Consider the following 18,800-nt stretch of genomic DNA (forward strand, 5'->3'; position numbering starts at 1 on the left):
AAAGGGGCAGATCTTTGAGCCTAGTGAATGAGCTGCTCCTTGAGCTTTGCTTATAAAGCTGCTTACCTTTGGCGCACTCCTTGTGTTTCCACTTCTCTTCTGATTGAGATGTGCCAGCATGAACTATCTCCTCTTATTGATTCCCAGCAGTTAAAAGTTATGCCACATGGCTTGATTTTTTTTTTTCAGTCTTCTGTCCAGTTTGTAAACTTCAGGACAGTACATGCCGAAATTGACTGTCAGTGATAGCTTCAGTCACAAGAAATAGGAACAAATATACTATTCTCTACCTTCTGAAATTGGTTTCTTTCTCACCTGCTTTTTAATGTCATTGTTAATTTCATTCATTCTGGAAAAATATATGAGCAACTGTAGTGAGTTTATGTTTTTTTTTCTTAAGATTTTTTATTTATTTATTTGAGAGAGAGAGAGAGCACCTGCGAGGGGGGTGGGTCAGAGGGAGAAGCAGACTCCTCGCCGAGCAGGGAGCCCGATGCGGGACTTGATCCTGGGATTCCAAGATCATGACCCGAGCCGAAGGCAGTCGCTTAACCAACTGAGCCACCCAGGCGCCCGTGAGTTTATGTTTTTGATAAAACATTGCTTACTTCACATGAGAAGGGGGAATTTTCAGTTGAAATATTGTCATATCTTTAACCATTTAAAGATACCTTTCGATAAAATGACATTGGAAAAGATTCCCCCCTCATAAAGATTCTGACCATCTATTGACAATATAACCTGAGGCTGAGAAGAATATAAAAAAAATTAATGGGATAAACTTACCCTTTAATGTAGCAAATACCTAACTAACTTTATTTTTATAGTTGTGCTACTTTATGAAGCAGAGAAATAATGTGTTCATGTTTCTATTTCATTTTGCAATTTAGAGATAGAGATATTAAAAAAGATTCTCAAAGCTCTGGCCCCCTTAGTTTCACTCCCCACCACTCCCCTCCTTCTCAATCCCTGCCAGAATGCCATTCTTCCTCAATTGTACATGCTCACACTTTCTAAGCCTCTCATGATTTTCAGATTTCCCTACTGTAGGGTTCCTTTCAGACTAGAGTTCCTACCATCCTAAAGGACAGGTAAATTCTACCTCCATCCTATCTACAGCGTCAACTTTACTCACCATTATTAACATGCTTAGAATTTTGAATTTTCAAAGGCAACGATCTTTCTCATGTTTAAAGTTAAAAAAGGCTCTTTCTAAGTGCTAATGTTTCATATACTGGGCAGATTGAAGGAATAGCACTCATCAAGACAAGTGAATACAACTATTAATATTGAACAGTATGGCTTGTGGAACATAAAAAAAAAAAACAGATTCATGTGTTTCCCATTTTCCTTTAAGCCTTATTTAGTGAACGAAACATTTATCCTCTCTCAAATGAAATCTCAGCAAGCCCTGTGAATTCACAGCTCAGTCCAAGATTAACAGGCATAATCTGTTTTTCCCTGTAGCATTTCCAGTTTGGGGAAGTCAAGAGAACAAGAGTGGATTTAGCCCTCTCTTTCACTTCTTTCACCTCTTGCAAGTGGGTCTTTCAAGCCCTACCAGGGTAAAGACAGGGGGAACCATGGTCAATGTCCAAGTGTTCCCTCTCATACCTACTGACTGTAGGCTCTAAAAAAAAAAAAAAAAAAAAAAAGATAATTTAAAATTTAAATTATTAATTTGTAATGCTTGCTTGAAGTATGTCTAATATTTGCTGATTTAAAAAATAGATTATTTAAAAAATATTATTTCAAAGATTAATTGTGCCAAACATTTCAAAGAAGAAAAAATAGTGTATCTTTCCTTTTACATTTAGTAAACTCTTCCCTTATTTAACTGTTCCCCACTCCCCCCCCACACACACACTCAACCAGTGTTTCCGTGTCCATTCTCCTCACTTAATTTTGTTCCAGACCTCAGTTGTTTTCATTGCTCTGGCCTTTCTTCCCACAGCTAGAAAATCACTCCCTTTCTCTGAGACGCTTTACCCATGTGTAAAACTTACTGGCACATGGCCCAAGAGCAGGCTGGGAGATGGTTTCTCTGATTGAAGCACTAGACAAGATAGGACGAGCCATAGTAGAATGGAACTAAATTGGGGTGTGTCTCAGAAAAATGAAAATAGATTATATTTAACAGACAGGCAGTAAGGAGCCATTCTACATTCTATTGCGGGAAAAAGTTTAATCTTCTTAGATATTAAACAGAACTCATTGTTGAACCCTTATTCCTTTTATATTTATAAAAATTTACTCTCAGTAATGATGTTAAAGTTCTATTAAAACAAAGATTTTGCAGCCCAAAAAAAAAAAAGTACTGAAGAAAAATCAAAGAACTTTATTAAAAATTTTGTATGATGTCTAGGGGAAATTTTACTTTATTTTATTATTTTTAATCTTTGGCTACCATTTGTTTATTATAAAAGGAGAGATGGCTATTATTTACATGATGAGAGATTTCACACCTTCACTGGAATGGGCAGCTTCATGTGATGCCATTTCAATAATGATTTATTTCAGTCTACATACTTTCCAAGAATGTCACCATCTCTAAATAAGAAATAATCCTTGTCATCTGGAACTAATTTGGTGCCTCCATATTCTGGGAGAACTTTATCTCCAACTTTCATGCTGACTGGTTGATCTCTCCCCACTTTCCTGTAGAGCCCAATCCAATAACTACTACTGTTGCTTGTAATACCTTTCCTTGAGATTTTTCTGGAAGCATAATATTTCCTTTGGTTACAGTTTCAGCTTCATTCCTTTAAAAACTTAGTGAAAGAGGGGAAGAAACTTTCTAAATATCTGTCCTGCCATGACTCTAGCCACCACAGTTGATACTCTGCTCTGGAGCTGTGGCCACCCCAAGGAGACCCATGGCCCAACCTGTCTAGTGTAATTTTTAAAAGGTTTTATGACATGAAGTAATTTATGCAACGTAAATGCAGTTCCCTGATGTTGATGGTAAAATATGTGAATTATAAAATCTAGTTTCTATTTTACTGTTATTTCAAAGACATAGAAGATAGATTAATGAGTTATGAGGAATAATTATGAATCTTTTCCTATAATTATATAAGTTCTTCCTATATTACTTTTCTTGACTACAAAATACATATAAATCCACATAGCCATTTATTGCATCCAGAAAAAATTGACATACACACACACACACATCATAAACACATCTTTATATAGTTTATTTAAAACATCAAATGTTGCACTTGTTTTTTTCCCTAAATTTTACCAATGACAAGATTATACTTTTTTCTTATAATCTATAAAAATTTTGAAAGGGTTTAGTCCTTCAGCCTTAGAGATCTTTGCTCATTCGTTCTGTGTCCTAGTAAAAGAAGTATTCTATATTTAAATAAGAAATCTGAGATCTCAAATAAAATTATATAATTTCTATCTCAGCTTGATTTTTTTAATTCATGATATTCACTACTTGTTTATTTCATTGGTTTACATTATTAATGTACTATAACATACTATGTGATCTAAGCACTCCTTAGGTGCTGGTATTTACATTTAGAAACAAATTTACTGTAGAAGAGAATCTAGCAAGGAACATGAGGAGTGGTCAGGGAGAGGAGAAAGGGAGGAGTCAAGTGAAAAAAACAAATGTGTACATTTAAAAAATGGAGAGATTCTACCTCCTTCAAATTCTGCTAATGGCTTAAATGAGATGAAGACAGCAAATTTCCCATTGGGTGTGGCAATTGATAGAGTTGCAGGGGAGGCTGAAGGTGGGAGAAGGCAAACCTGACTGGATCTAATTCAGGAGAAAATGGGATAAGATGTGCACCAAGAATAAAAGCAACTCCATCAAGACATACTTACCTAGAGAGAGCAGAGCACTGGAACAGTATATGGAGGGAGATGTCAGGTTAAGGGAGGGTTTTTATATAATAGGGAGATATAGCATCTTTATATGCTGATGTGAAAGTTCTAACAAATGATAAAGGAAAAATTGTGGCTCAATCCTGGAGAATTTTTTCATATAGATGATAATTGAAATCCATCACAAAAGTGCAGTACTTAGCCTTATATATGCAGGACAGTTATTCCATTTTAACAAAAGGAAAGACAAAGTATGTGGGTCTCAGGCAGAGTGGGAGACTTAATGAACCATTAAGATGAACCATTGGCAAGATGAACCATTCCCTTTGGTTGCTTCTTTTTCCCTAGTGAAATAAATCAAGGACATTATCTGTGAATATGAAAGGAAGAGGCTGTGATGGAGAGTGTTTTGACTAAAGAAAATTAGTAAGCCTGTTCACCCATGCTGAGAAATTCTGGTGATAAATTTATAGTGAGATAAGGTAGAATGGTTAACATTCCACTTTGAACTGCTCAAATACAGACATTGAATAAGTGGAGGTAACTTTCAAGGTAAATGTAAGAGAGAGAGAGGGATAGGGTAGTTGAAGATGTATGCAAAGTAAGGATTAATATCAGAAGCCTTGGAATCCTGGATGGAAAGGGAAGACTATGGAGATAGGAGGAAAGAGATGGGCAATGAGTAATTGATAGGCCTGATGGACTGACCGGAGGTCCTCACAGGTGCAAAGAATGTTTAGAACTTTGCTATTTGAATTAATTTTAACACTGCATTTTACTTTTCTATTGACTTTTTAAGGTTTGATTGTATTAACTTTTTAATTAATTTTAATATTTTAGTGATTGTTCAGGGATGTATTATGCATTCTTAACTTATTGTAGTCCATGTAAAGTTTCTATTATAATATTTTATATAAAGTAGAAGAAACTCAAAACAGAGTAGTTTCTGCTTTTCCACCCTATATGTGCCTATATATAACATAATGTGTATATATATGTATATATAAAACATCTACTATAACTATTGTGATATAGTTACATATTTTCTTTAAACAATAATATATCATTTAAATACATTAAGAGATAATATAAATATTTAACAAAATAATTAAGAAATATTTTCCTATGTTTGCTGTTTCTGGTGCTCTTTATTCCTTGCTACAAATCTGTGTTACTATCTGATGTTAATACTGCTCATGCTGAATAAATTCTTTGTTTCTTGAAGAACAGGTCTTCTGGTGAGAAAGCTTTTCAATTTTTATCTTAAAATAGCATTTTGCCTTTTCAAAATATTTATTTCTGAAACAGTTTGTGTTCTTTTTAGAACTTGACAGATATTGTTCCACTATCTTCTGGTCTTCTTTATTTCTGATGAGAAATCAGGTAGTTTATACCATGATTTTACTACATGTGATCAATCATTTTATCTCTTGCTGATTTCAGTATTTTCCCATTATTTTTGGTTTTTAGTAATTTCATTATTTTATCTCTAAGAGTAGTTTTCTTTCTAGATATCTTTCTTGAACTTTTGTTAGGTAATTACGGTTTTCAGCAAATTTGGAAAATTTTTAGTCATTGATTCTTCAAAAAAATTTTGATCCCTTATCTCTTTTCTGGACTTCTGTTGATAATGTCCCAGTGTTCATGGAGGCTTTCCTCATTTTTCTTTTCAATCTTCTATTTTTCTCCCTTTTCTGGAAGTCAGATAATGTCTATTGGTCTATCTTCATGTTCACTGAACCTACCTTTTGCCATTAATCTGATCTTAAGCCCTTTCCATGAATTTTACAGTTCAGATATTGTAAATATGTTTTAGAAGTTTCATTTGTTCTTTTCTTTCCTATTACTATGCTAAGATTCTCCATCTGTTCCACAACCATATTTTTTAACTGTTTAGCCAAAAAATAAATTACTCTAAGATTTTGTCTGCTAATTCCAATATCAAATCATCCATTGAAAATCATCTATCTGACTTCCAGAATTTATAGCATGTGAGAAATGCTAGAAATACACAACTACCGTTCCAAAAATCCTTCTGGAAAGCAGTGTCCTAGGACATTTGCTGATAAAGATCCTATTTTACACTAGTGTTGAAGAGTTGATGAGTTGAAGGGTTTGGATCAACAGAGAAGAGTAGGATTTTTGAAGATATGTAAGGAAAGGGGTTGGTTCTGATGGCATGGGGAGAAATTTGAAGAATCAGGACTATTATAGTTTCCTTTACTTGACTGTGTTTTTGTCCAATATTTGTAATTTAGAAAACTTACTGTTATAATTCCTAATGACTAGTGGACTTCATGACATGGAAACTGTGATCACATTGGATGACTAAATAGCTAAAGTATTTGAATTCGTAAGCAACAAAGACCTTACTTATATTGATGTCATTGCCCTTAGTAGGAAAGAATGGAGTACTTTGTAGGACAAGCATTGTTTTCAAATAAAACCAATGTAATTTGCTTTGAGAAAGTTATTTACTGACATATATAAATTAATAGCTTCAAAAGTACAGTTCAGAACATGTTTTGTTGAGAAACACTAAATGACATTTTTTGATGTTTTAAATAGATAAATTTCAAGTCATTAGTTCACCTAATTTGGCTGTTGTCATTTTTCTCAGGAACTTTGAAATGTTGTCTTTAAAATAAAGAGGGAAAAGAGATTTCTTTTATTTTTTCTTTCAAGCTCGGGTATAATAAAAACAAATTCATACATACATACGTGGAATGCACATTTGATCTCTCTTCATGAATAGCATTTTATTATAGTTCAAATACTAAATATATTGAATAACACACACAGTCATAATTTCATAATGTAGAAGTTAATGAGGTAGAATTTATGCTTGAGTTGATAGAATAACAAAGTTTGATGACTATACATCAAACTTAAGACATTATACAAATATGTGTATAGTTGTCAACTTTTAACAGGCAATATATTGGTTGATGTAATATGTAAAAAAAAAAAAAAAAAAGAAGTCTTTCTTATAAATGTATGTAAAAGTAAGACAAGCCCCTTACATTAGAGAGTAGAAAATGTGAATGAAATTTTAAGCTATCATTTTTTATGAAAGGAAAAAAATTTTTAAAAAACATTAAAATTATTTTACTTTCTACCAATGTGTTTAACATATATATGTATACATTTATTATTAGATGTATGCACACCTGAATATAATATTGTGAACATATATTTTTTATGAGTAAACTTTATGGCTTTAATTATAACCCGATTCATTTTTCCATTTCTGAAAAATGTTGAGCCTATATTTCTCAATACTTCCCTTATAAATTAAACTATAACAAAGAAACAACTCCCAAGACTTTAGGGTCTTTTTTTTTTTTTTTAAAGATTTTATTTATTTATTTATTTATTTGAGAGAGAGAGAATGAGAGAGAGCACATGAGAGGGGGTAGGGTCAGAGGGCAAAGCAGACTCCCTGCCGAGCAGGGAGCCCGACGTGGGACTCGATCCCGGGACTCCAGGATCATGACCTGAGCCGAATGCAGTTACTTAACCAACTGAGCCACCCAGGCGCCCAAGACTTTAGGTCTTATATAAATAATGTACTCATATACTCTAAGTCACTTTGTTAAAATGGAGAATGTAAATGCTGTAAAAATGGGTAAACTCAGTTGTTAACATTTGAAATGGAACCAAATGAGTGGTAGTATCACATGTTTTGATGCCCATTAGAGACAGGAGAGATATTGAAAAAAACCTGACAACTGCCCTAACAATGGCACTGACCAATAAGAATCAGTTCACCAGCCAATCAATATGAACACATGAACCAATTAGAGAAGATGCTGACTGGCAACAGGTGGCCAGGATATTCTGGTGTATCAGCTGGAATTTCATTCCAAAAGTACATAAGATATAGATTCTCTTTAGAAAAGAAGTGCAAAAAGACCAGGGAGCATACCCAAGAAAGTAATCCACTTTGAGTAATTTTTTTTTAAGTGTAGAAAGATATAAGGAAATATTTAATAGGAGTAATCATTCTTAATACTCTATATTGACAGTTTAAGGTTTTGCTTATTGACATCCCTGATTGTCAGGTCAACCTATTTTAAATATATAAACACATATATATACACATATATATATGTACACATGTGCATATGTGTATATATATGTACACATATGAATATATGTATATATGTAATTTTATGTTAACTCCCCAAATCCTGTTTATCTAAACAAATAATCTGAATAGATACTGGCCCAGAGAGAACAAGGGCTGGCTGCAAACAACTGGAACACCTCTGTTAGTATTTACTTATTGAATATTAGCCTAATGCACTATGTATAGTCATGTGTACAAAAAACAATTAAAACTCATGGGATAACACTAAATGTTATACAGGGGATTATGATGAGATGATGTGGTAGCAAGAGGTTTGATGGCTACATGAGGTCAAGTGGTCAGGAAAGATCTCAGATATGATGTATTTATAGAATGTTATGCTCAGTTCTTACCAAAATTTATTAAAGTACCTTATCACTAATTGCTGAGGTTATCAAGACCATCACCTGAGACATCACTAAATTATCTTCAGTTTTGAGACCTTCTATTTGTGCATTACCATGAGTTCTGACATTTGTTTAATTGCTTTTAACTGCTCACCTCCTCACCCCTACTGCAAAGCCCAAGCTGGACCTTCTTCTGTGATATCATGTTGGTTGTACTTGCTCTCCGATTCTGGAAACCACCACCTTCCTCATTTGCTCCCAGTTGGTTTTTCATATCTTGTCTGTTACCATTTCTACCTTTATGCTGTAGCTCAAGATTCATGATCAGAATCTCTTGCCTTATATCCTGAAGCACAAATCTATTAAAATGTAGGGTTCAAAAGTTAATAGTTTGTTTTTTTGGGTTTTTTGTTTGTTCATTTGTTTTCTTTTTGCTTTTTTCATATTGAATTCAGCCATAGATTTGTCTTTTATTCTGGGAGTTCTTTGTAGAACCTAAGTATTTTCCCGTTCTTACATGAGTCACACAATCAACTACCTTCTCTAGTAAAATGAAGTATTTACAAGCACTGTTTCTGGCATTCTGTTTTAGAGTTTGTCTTCTTATAAAACTGATGATTTGGGCTTTGATTGAGGACATGTATTTTGCAGTCTCCTTTTAAAGTAACTACCTTCCTGGAAAAGTTCTACTCATTTATCAAAACTACTCAAATGTAACTTCCAATCTAATGCTGTCACTTACTTCCATAGTAATACTGAGGTGATTCTTATTTTGTATTTGCATGGTGCTTTGTAGCTAGTAATATCCTACTTCAGTTATTTCATTGTCATAATTGTCTGTTCACATGTCTATCTCTTCCACTCTTCTGTGCAACCCTAGATAGAAGATTCTATTGCATATTTATCCTTACATACCCCTGTCTGCTGTTGTATGAAGTAGGAAAATCAAGACCATTATTCCTCTTCTTAAGGTTCACTTGAAAGTATATTAGGGGCAGGGGGCAGGGAAGAGTGTTATTTTATATTTGTGGAGATGTTTTTAGCAATAAATGGAAACTCAAATACTAAATCATCCCAATGTGTATAATTGAAATTTCATGACTATCTCTTTTTTCATTGGCATGAAAATTTACAAAGATTTTTTGAGTGTTCAAAGAGTAAGCCTATACAACACCAGAAAAGCTATACAACTTAGCTAAAGCAAGACAAAAGAAAACACAGTAAAGAAACCCAAGGAATGTAGAATAATTGGTCTTCTGGTTGTCAGTGTAGCTTTCCTAGCAGGTAACAGACTAGTCTTTATTATAATAACATAAGGAACATAAGGCTGCGATAAAATAATCTCATGACATATTTTGGCTACCTAAGATCATTTATTATTTGATCCCCAAAATTGTTGTTATTTGCTCAGAGGGAACTTAAAATTAATTACTCCGAATTCAAATTTAAGGAATAAAAAATAAAAGAAATAAAATGTGCCCAACTACTATTAATTTAGTAAGTATTAATGATATGGGTCATGTTTAATTGATACTGCTTTTAAACTTTATTGTAGGAAAGATATTTAATTCCATGCAAGCTTTTACAGCAATCAAGTATTATTTTGAGTGTTCAGGGTAACAAAAGAGGAAGGTAGAGAAGTGGTAATTTTAACTTATAATTTTACCACCAGGCTTGAGGTTTATTAATGCTCTATCAAGATAGTTATGATGCACATTTACTACTTAACAATAAAAAGTACATTATCAGAAAAATAGCAGATACAAAAGAAGAAAATTTATTTTTAATAGAGAGGCAATAGTATTTAGCATTATGAAAGATATGCAGATAATAAGTAACTAGTATATATTTGCTTTATTTTAAGCAGATGATGTACTGCTATTTCTTCTTTTTGGTAATAAAAATCAATGTGTTAGCTATTGAGGGCATTATTAAAATCACAGTAATATTATGTAATGAACTGCATTAGTGTATAATATATCAGATTTTATATATTTATATATGTGTATGTATATATATATATAAAATTATTACTTTATCTTTTTTCTAAAGATTTTATTTATTTGAGAGACAGAGTGAGAGAGAGAGAGGGCACAAGTGGGGAGGGAGGGAAAGGGAGAAGCAGGCTCCCCCCTGAGCAGGGAGCCCGATGCGGGGCTCGATACCAGGACCCTGGGATCATGACCTGAGCAGAAGGCAGACGCTTAATGACTGAGCCACCCAGGCACCCCTATAATTATTACTTTAAAAATATTTACAAGTTACAATTTACAGTCTCTCTATAGTACTGGATGGCTTCAGTGTTTAAAAAATGTTACTGATTCTCCAAGCACTTAACCAGGAAATAACTTCAGTATTGATGAGAGAGGAATTTACTGTAATTTTCTTCAAGAACTTGACTGAATGACATGGAGTCAGTAGATCCATAGACGATCCATTAGAAGTCTGAGTCTTCTAATAGCTGGAAGCATAAACATAATTAGCTGTTAGAAAATCTTACTAAATTAGGATAACATAGAATATTTTTTCAAAACAGCAAAACCATACCCTATAAAAATGTATTTTGACTGATAAAATTTAAATGCACATTTGGAATAATTCTCATTTTCTTGTTATACAAAAAAAGGGGGGGGGCGCCTGGGTAGCTCAGTCATTAAGCGTCTGCCTTTGGCTCAGGTCATGATCTCAGGGTCCTGGGATCAAGTCCCACATCAGGCTCCCTGCTCTGTGGGAGGCCTGCTTCTCCCTCTCCCACTTGTGTGCCTGCTTGTGTTCCCTCTCTCGCTATCTCTCTCTGTCAAATAAATAAATAAAATCTTTAAAAAGAAAAAGAAAAAGAAATTAAAAATGGCACAAAACAAGAATTAAGCTATCAAGCCATGAGAAGACATGGGGGAACCTTAAATGCAAAGTACTAAGTGAAAGAAGCCAATCTGAAAGGACAATATATTGTATGATTCCAACTACATCTACGTACTGGCAAAGACAAAAGGATGGAGACAGTAAAAAGATCAGTATTTGCCAAGTGTTAAGGGGTGAGGAGGGTGAATAGGTGGACCATAGAGGGTATTTATGGCAATAAAAATACTCTGTGTGATATTAGTGTGTACACATCATTATACCTTTGTCCAAACCCACAGAATATGCAACACTGAATGAACCCTGATGTAAACTAGGGACTTTGGGTGATGATGACATCAATGTAGGTTCATCATTTGTACAAATATACATCCCACTCTTGTGGGGGAGGTTGATGTTGGAAGAGGCTGTGGGTGTATGGGGCAAGCAGTAGATGGAAACTCTCTATACTTTCCATTCAATTTTGCTGTGAACATAAAACTTCTCTAAAGCGGGGGCAGGGAGGAATTTCCAGGATGTCAGAGTAAGGAGCTTTATGGTCCTTCTCCAGCTCTAACTCTGTGCTCTATTTGGGGCAGGAATGGCCCAGAAGATGAGTTCACCTCCCGCCCACCCCAGCTTTTAGTATGAGACTACATTTTATATAGTGAGGACAGGCTGCCCACTTTTTTCATCCACCCAGCCCCATGAAGCAGACTTACGTCAGTCAAGCATGATTGAAAAGATTGTGTTCCCATTTCTCCATTTACTCCACAAGATAGACTTTAAAACAAAACTTTTGCTAGAGATAAAGAAAGGTATTTCATAATTCTATATATGTCAATCATCAAGAAGTTGCAACTATAAACAAACATGCATCTAAAGACAGAGTCTCAAAATGCAGGAAGCAAAAACAGACAGAACTGAAAAAAGAAATACATAATTCAACAGTGATCATTGAAGACATCAATACACTACTTCCAATAATGAATAAGACAATGTGGCAGAAGATTAAGAAGGGGAAAAAGTCTTAACACTATAAGCGAGTAAGAGATAAAAGACATCTGTAGAATTCACCACTCAAAGCAGCATAACTCTTCTTCACAAGTGCCAGTTGAATATTCTCCAATATAGACCATTTGCTAGAACTTAAAAGAAGTATAAATAAACTTAAAAAGATTGAATTTTGCAAAATATGTCCTCTGACCAAAATGGAAATAAATTAGAAACTAGTAACAGAGGGATATTTGGGAAATTCACATATATGTAGAAATTAAATGCACATCTAAATAACTAATGGACCAAAGAAGAAATCATAAGGAAAATAAGAAAATATTTTGAAGCAAATGGAGAGGAAAACACAACATACTAAAACTTAGGGTATAAGGAGAATTTGCCTTGCAAGGAATTAATAGCTCTAAACATTATATTTAAAAAGGAGAAAGGTCCCAAAACAATAACTTAACCTCCTAATTTAAGAAAATAAAAAAAAAGAAGAGCAAACTAAACTCAAAGGAAACAGAACAAAGAAAATAATAAAGATTAGAGGAGAAATAAATGAAAACAAGAAAAGTAATTGAAATAAATAAAAAGTCACATATTTATAAAAATCAACAAATTGACAATCCTGAGGTAGACTGTAAGAAAACAGAAGAAGAGACTCAAATTGCTAAAATCAGGAATAAAAGAGGTGACATCACTATAGAACTTACAAAAATATAAAAGGATAATAAGTATGAACAACTTCATGCTGGCAAAGCAAAAGCAAACTGGAAAAGAAAACACATAAAAAAGGAACAAATACTTGGACATTTGAGCTGCACATGCAGGTTCTATTCTCTGTTGCTTATTTCTAATAACTACTTAGGGAAATTACATGTAAAAGTATGATATTTGGTCCTTGATAAATTCCACTTCTGTCTACAATGACCCGTACGCCATTCTGCTCCCTGTGTAGACTTATTGTTGCCAAAATCACATCTAGTTATTGCTAGATGAACTTAAAGTAGGTTAATAAGGTAAATGTATGACTTGTCACTGAAACCAGGGCATGTTTTGGGGTGTGAAGGTGGTTGCTATCAAAAGTATGTGGACACTATGAGAGCAACAGTGACCATTCCAAGCACACCTATCAGCAATGAGTTTCAAGGCAACCTAACTATGTAATCATTGGTTAACCAAGGTGATGGAAATGTTTATTTAGATGGATTTTCTGATGAAGATAATTAATGTTTTTGAATACCTTATTCAGTAGGCATTGAACCAACCTAACCTACCTCTTTTCAACTAGGAGTAAATGACTGGAGCAAGTCTATGCTCCATGTTGAATAAGAAAGAATTAAATTAATCCTGTATGAATCTAGAGAAATTTATGTACACTCAAGCATATAAAGCACTAAAACAGCACTCCATTACGTCCTCTACTTGCAACAGATTCTGGATTCAGAAGTAAGTAAGAAGTAAGTAAGTAGTAGTACCACGAGCGGGTCATACTTACTACTTTTGGCTGAAGAACATGCATTAATGACTTGAATTAAGAAAGGTTAAATATCACGTCATGGTTAGTGTTTCATTCCCTTATTGTGTATTTACCAAATGCTAGGGACAGTTTTTTAGGCATTGAGTATATAAAGCCAACCAGAGTAAATTACATTTTAATTAGGAAAAACAAACAATAAGTAAATATAGACACAGTCACAGATATAAATAAAGAGTGGCATTTATAAAAATAAGTTTGAGGATAGACATGGAAATATGGAAACACACAGAGATAGATGTAAAATAGAAATATGATTATAGGTAATGATGATTATAGCGAGTAATAAGTCAGTCTGAGAGACTGGAGAAACATGGAAGCTAGTTCTATTATGTTTGATAATTTTTCCTTTTCACAGAATTTTTTTTCTTTATTATGAAGTTGTGTTGCCAAGGTGAATTACTAAAGAGAATTTTTAAAAATATTACAAGAGCTCAAAGAATAAATGAATCATTCATATACACATTTTTTATTTTTTTTCCAGACTATGCAAAGATGATATATCCCGGCTTTCTGAAAGTAGTGTGTCTACTTTTGCCTTTCAGTTATTTAGTCTCTCATTATATTTGTTTATGTCCTACTGTTCTGCCTGCTTCCAGGCCATAAGAACTTTTTGACCTTTACATTTCATTTGTTTTAAATCCTATCTTATACCTAGTTTAGCACTGACCATGTTTTATATTCAATAAATACCTGATAGATTCAATCAAAATGATTTTAATTAAATCCAAAAACCTCATTACTTGGAATGTTATGGAAAACAATTATAGTAAACATGGAAATGCACATAGATAATTTTGTTTTTATTTGTTATGTAAAATATTACTTTATTAAAGTATGAAGGGAACTGTAAATTTAGAATTAATTTTAAGCAGCCATCACTTCAGATTAGTCCCCAAATTTATTTCTGAAAACATGGTGACAGATTAGGCAACGCCATAGTCCTCCTATGAAATAAGTGCAGAGGGGCGCCCGGGTGGCTCAGCCCATTAAGTGTCCGAATCTTGATTTCAGTTCAGGTCATGATCTCAGGTTTATAAGATTGAACCCCTCGCCCAGCTCCTTGCTCAGCAGGAGTCTGCTTGAGATTCTCTCCCTTTCTGTTCCTCCCCCCAATTATGCTCTCTCTCTCTCTCTCAAATGAATAAATAAATGTTTAAAAAAGTAAGTGGAGGGGGCTCCTGGGTGGCTCAGTCGTTAGGCGTCTGCCTATGGCTCAGGTCATGATCCCAGGGTCCTGGGATCGAGCCCCGCATTGGGCTCCCCGCTCCGCGGGAGGCCTGCTTCTCCGTCTCACACACCCCTTGCTTGTGTTCCCTCTCTCACTATCTCTCTCTCTAATAAATAAATAAAATCTTAAAAAAAAAAAAAAGTAAGTGGAGAAGCTTGTCCTTTGATTGCTTGTTTACTAACTTGGGACACAAAGCCTGGATTGCTCAGTCTGCAGAGCTTTGGATTCTTAGTCTTTAAGATGGGCTGACACTACTGTGGTCACTCAGAGAAGTCAAAAATATGAAGAACCAAAGAATAGCGTCCATAATGTAGTTGAAGGTGAAGACAATGGAATCTTATGTTCTTACTGTGTTTACTATTCAGGATTTAAATGGTAGTGCACAATTCTTTAGAATAATATATATCCTGCCATGGAGAGGTGGAATGTACAAAAATTAAAAACCCATTTGTTACTGGAAATCAACAGGCATGAATAACATCCATCAAAAGGAGAGATGCAGGATAAACCATAGTTGGCAGAAATAAATAATCTGCACAGATTGTTAATGTTTGTTAGTAAATATTTAGCAGTATTATTTAATTTGCTTAATATTTATTTTTTACATATTTGAGAACACCAAATATAAACAGAAATGTCAATTGAAAGTTTATATGTTAAATATTTTTTTGAAAATAAGTTGCTTATAAAGAGTGTCTCAGCTTAAAAAAGGAAGAAAAAGTGTACCATTAAATAGATATCAATATTTTAGGAAATCATGGAAAGAGATAAGAACTGCTTTTTTTTTTTCAAAAATTGATCTTTTACTAGACTTAAAATTATATTTCAGTGTTGCTTTTATTTTGAGAACTATGACAGTAGCATTGATTTGACATCTTGCTCAAGAAGTTCAACTTTATCCCATAAGTGGAGGCAATGATAGAACAAAATGATCGCATAGCAATTTAAAATTGGTGAGTTTGGGAAAGGAAGGGGGAAAAAAGGACTGCAAATGGGAAGATAAAGGAGTTGAGACAGCTGAGCATACCAGCCGATCACCTTCATTTCTAATCTTATTATAGATTTTTGCCTCTGAAACGAAAATCCTAATGAAACAAAAAGCAAGCAAAATAATGAAAACAAAAACCACACATTTCTCATTTGACTAACAGAAGTTTAGCATTCCTTTAGAAAGTTTATAAGGTGCCACCAGATCTAAAGGCAAAATTTCTACAAAGGGATGTATAAGTTACAAATGTGACTTAATCATTGTTTTCATATTAATAAGTGGCTAATGAATCATTTATAGGTTTTCATGTATGTCATACATATGAACACCTCTGTAACGGAACTGTATGAACATATAATTGATTCTAGAGAAGAATTTTAAGTGGCATCAGTAGACCTTAATATCTGTTACTGATCACATATCGCACTATTTAAATTGTTTGCCTAATAGTACTGTTTATGAACAGAAGACAGATCTCCAGTAAAGAAAAAAACAGATCTGTAATACTGAAACCAGTATGTTGGGGGTAAGTTATACTTTCTCAGTTTAGAGAGAAGTTAAAACATTTATCTAGGATGATCTCTCTGCATAAGACAGATCTCCCCACTTCAAGAAATAACCCTCAATCACAATCATTGTCATATATATACTGAATATTTCACAGGAATTATTTAAGATAATTGGATATACAGCAACATTATTTCCAACTAATATCTGAAATTGAATGTGATATGTGGAAGATAAATAATACTTCTCAGAGAGCTTAGAAATGATACTGTGCAATGAATCATGGAACACTACATCAAAAACTAATGATGTAATGTATGGTGATTAACATGACAAAAAAAACTAAAAAAAAAAATGGTACTATGTTTCCCTGGTTGAAAATCTTTGCAAACCTTCTAGCTTGTCTGACATGAGATAGATGCTTACTGAATGTTAGTCCCTTCATGTTACTTGCTAAATTTTGTATGAATCTCAAACTTCATGATATTTGTGTCCTTCAGTCTTATTCCTTTATGCTCTATTCACATAGTCCAAAATACTGAGCTTCTTGTATCTGTTCATTTGTGTATTTATTATGCAAATTATGGAACAGTCATGTTTCTGAGATCATGCAAGTCTCAGAATATAAAATGAACTACCTCTGGTCTTTAAGCTCTCATGATCTGATAAAAATCTGAGGGGAATTATTGTTTTTGGATCTTATTTATACATTTATTATTTATTACATTTATTATTATTACTACAAATTTATTACTTAAAGGAGAAGCTGAGGTAGTATGTTGAAATTAGGGAATTGGGAGTAGGTGGATTGAGGAGAGGAATGGACTTTTGCAGTGGTATTTATAAGTAGTGAGAGGGTGTTAAACATTAAGAAGAATTATACCTAGCAATGTAGAGCCAACTAGAATGAATAAAAAATAATTTCTTCAATGTAGTAATTTGCATTTATTAGCTTACTGTGTCAGATTTGTATGAAATCTGTTAGTTTGTATGTGATTGTTAAATATGGGAATTATATCAGAATAGCAATGAAGTATGTTGATTTTCTTTTTTTTTTTTTTAAAGATTTTATTTATTTATTTGAGAGAGAGAATGAGAGACAGAGAGCACGAGAGGGAAGAGGGTCAGAGGGAGAAGCAGACCCCCCGCTGAGCAGGCAGCCCGATGCGGGACTCGATCCCGGGACTCCAGGATCATGACCTGAGCCGAAGGCAGTCACTTAACCAACTGAGCCACCCAGGCGCCCAAGTATGTTGATTTTCAAGTGATTTTCACCAGGCAGAGTTAGCCAGCATTGGACAAATTATAATTTTAATTAGGGCAGAAACCACACAGACAGCCAAAACATTCTTAGCACTGTTTTATGACAGGTAATACCAAGTACCTGCAAATGAACTCTCTCCCCCAAATCTAGCACCCAAGCCTTGTTGGTCTGGTATGTGCTTCTTTTAATTTCAACCTGCAACTTAGAACTTCCATTTCATTTGCCTTGTTTCAGGGCTCTAAGAAACACATTGCCAAGATTTCCACTTTTTTTGCTTTGTTTAGTTTGAATTTCTGCTTTAGCATTCTCCAATGTCTATTAAAATTATTTGCCAATTTGTTTAAATTGGGTATTTGTCTTTGTTATTGAGCTGTTATGTTTTTTGTCTTCCAGAGACAAGTTGCTTTTCAGATTTATGATTTTCCTCATTATGTGGATTGTCTTTTCATTTTCTTGATGGTATCTTTTGAAACACAAAGTTGTGGTCTTTGATATAGTCCAGTGAATCTACTTCTTTTATTTCTTAGCTTTTGTTGTTCTAAGTAAAAATTGCTTAACTTTAAATCACAAGGATTTATTTCTGGATTTCTTTCTATTAGTTTTATAGTTTTAGCTCTTAACATTTAGAAAATTTATCCATTTTGAATGAATGTAATTTTAGTTGGGTGTCCTCTCTTTTTTCTTTTGCTTGTGGATATCCAGTTTTCTCAGTATCATTTCTTCAGGACTATTTTCCCCCCACATTGAACTGTTCAGCATGCTTGCCAAAAATTAGCTGGCTAGCCATATGTATAAGAATTTATTTGGGGACTCTGAATTTTATTTCATTGACCATATCCCCTGCAACTGGATGGGAGGACCAAGCCCTTTGCAGCCTGCCTGACAGGACTATTTGCAACAGAGCGTTAAGAACTCTTGTGGCACCTGGGTGGCTCAGTCGTTAAGCATCTGCCTTCGGCTCAGGTCATGATCCCAGGGTCCTGGGATCGAGCCCCACATCGGGCTCCCTGCTCAGCGGGGAGCCTGCTTCTCCCTCTCCCACTCCCCCTGCTTGTGTTCCCTCCTTGCTGTGTCTCTCTCTGTCAAATAAATAAATAAAATCTTAAAAAAAAAA

General features: G+C 34.1%; 1 protein-coding gene and 1 pseudogene across 1 annotated transcript in view; one reads left to right on the forward strand and one right to left on the reverse strand.

The window, feature by feature from the left end:
- CDH19 (cadherin 19) overlaps positions 1–18,800 on the forward strand; it is a 235,399-nt gene that overhangs the window by 63,060 nt on the left and 153,539 nt on the right. The window lies entirely within an intron of this gene.
- LOC102750382 (10 kDa heat shock protein, mitochondrial pseudogene) lies at positions 2,479–2,817 on the reverse strand (annotated as a pseudogene).

This window comes from Leptonychotes weddellii, chromosome 13, assembly GCF_054177405.1.
Source record: "Leptonychotes weddellii isolate Sample4059 chromosome 13, ASM5417740v2, whole genome shotgun sequence".
Taxonomy (NCBI): Eukaryota; Metazoa; Chordata; class Mammalia; order Carnivora; family Phocidae; genus Leptonychotes; species Leptonychotes weddellii.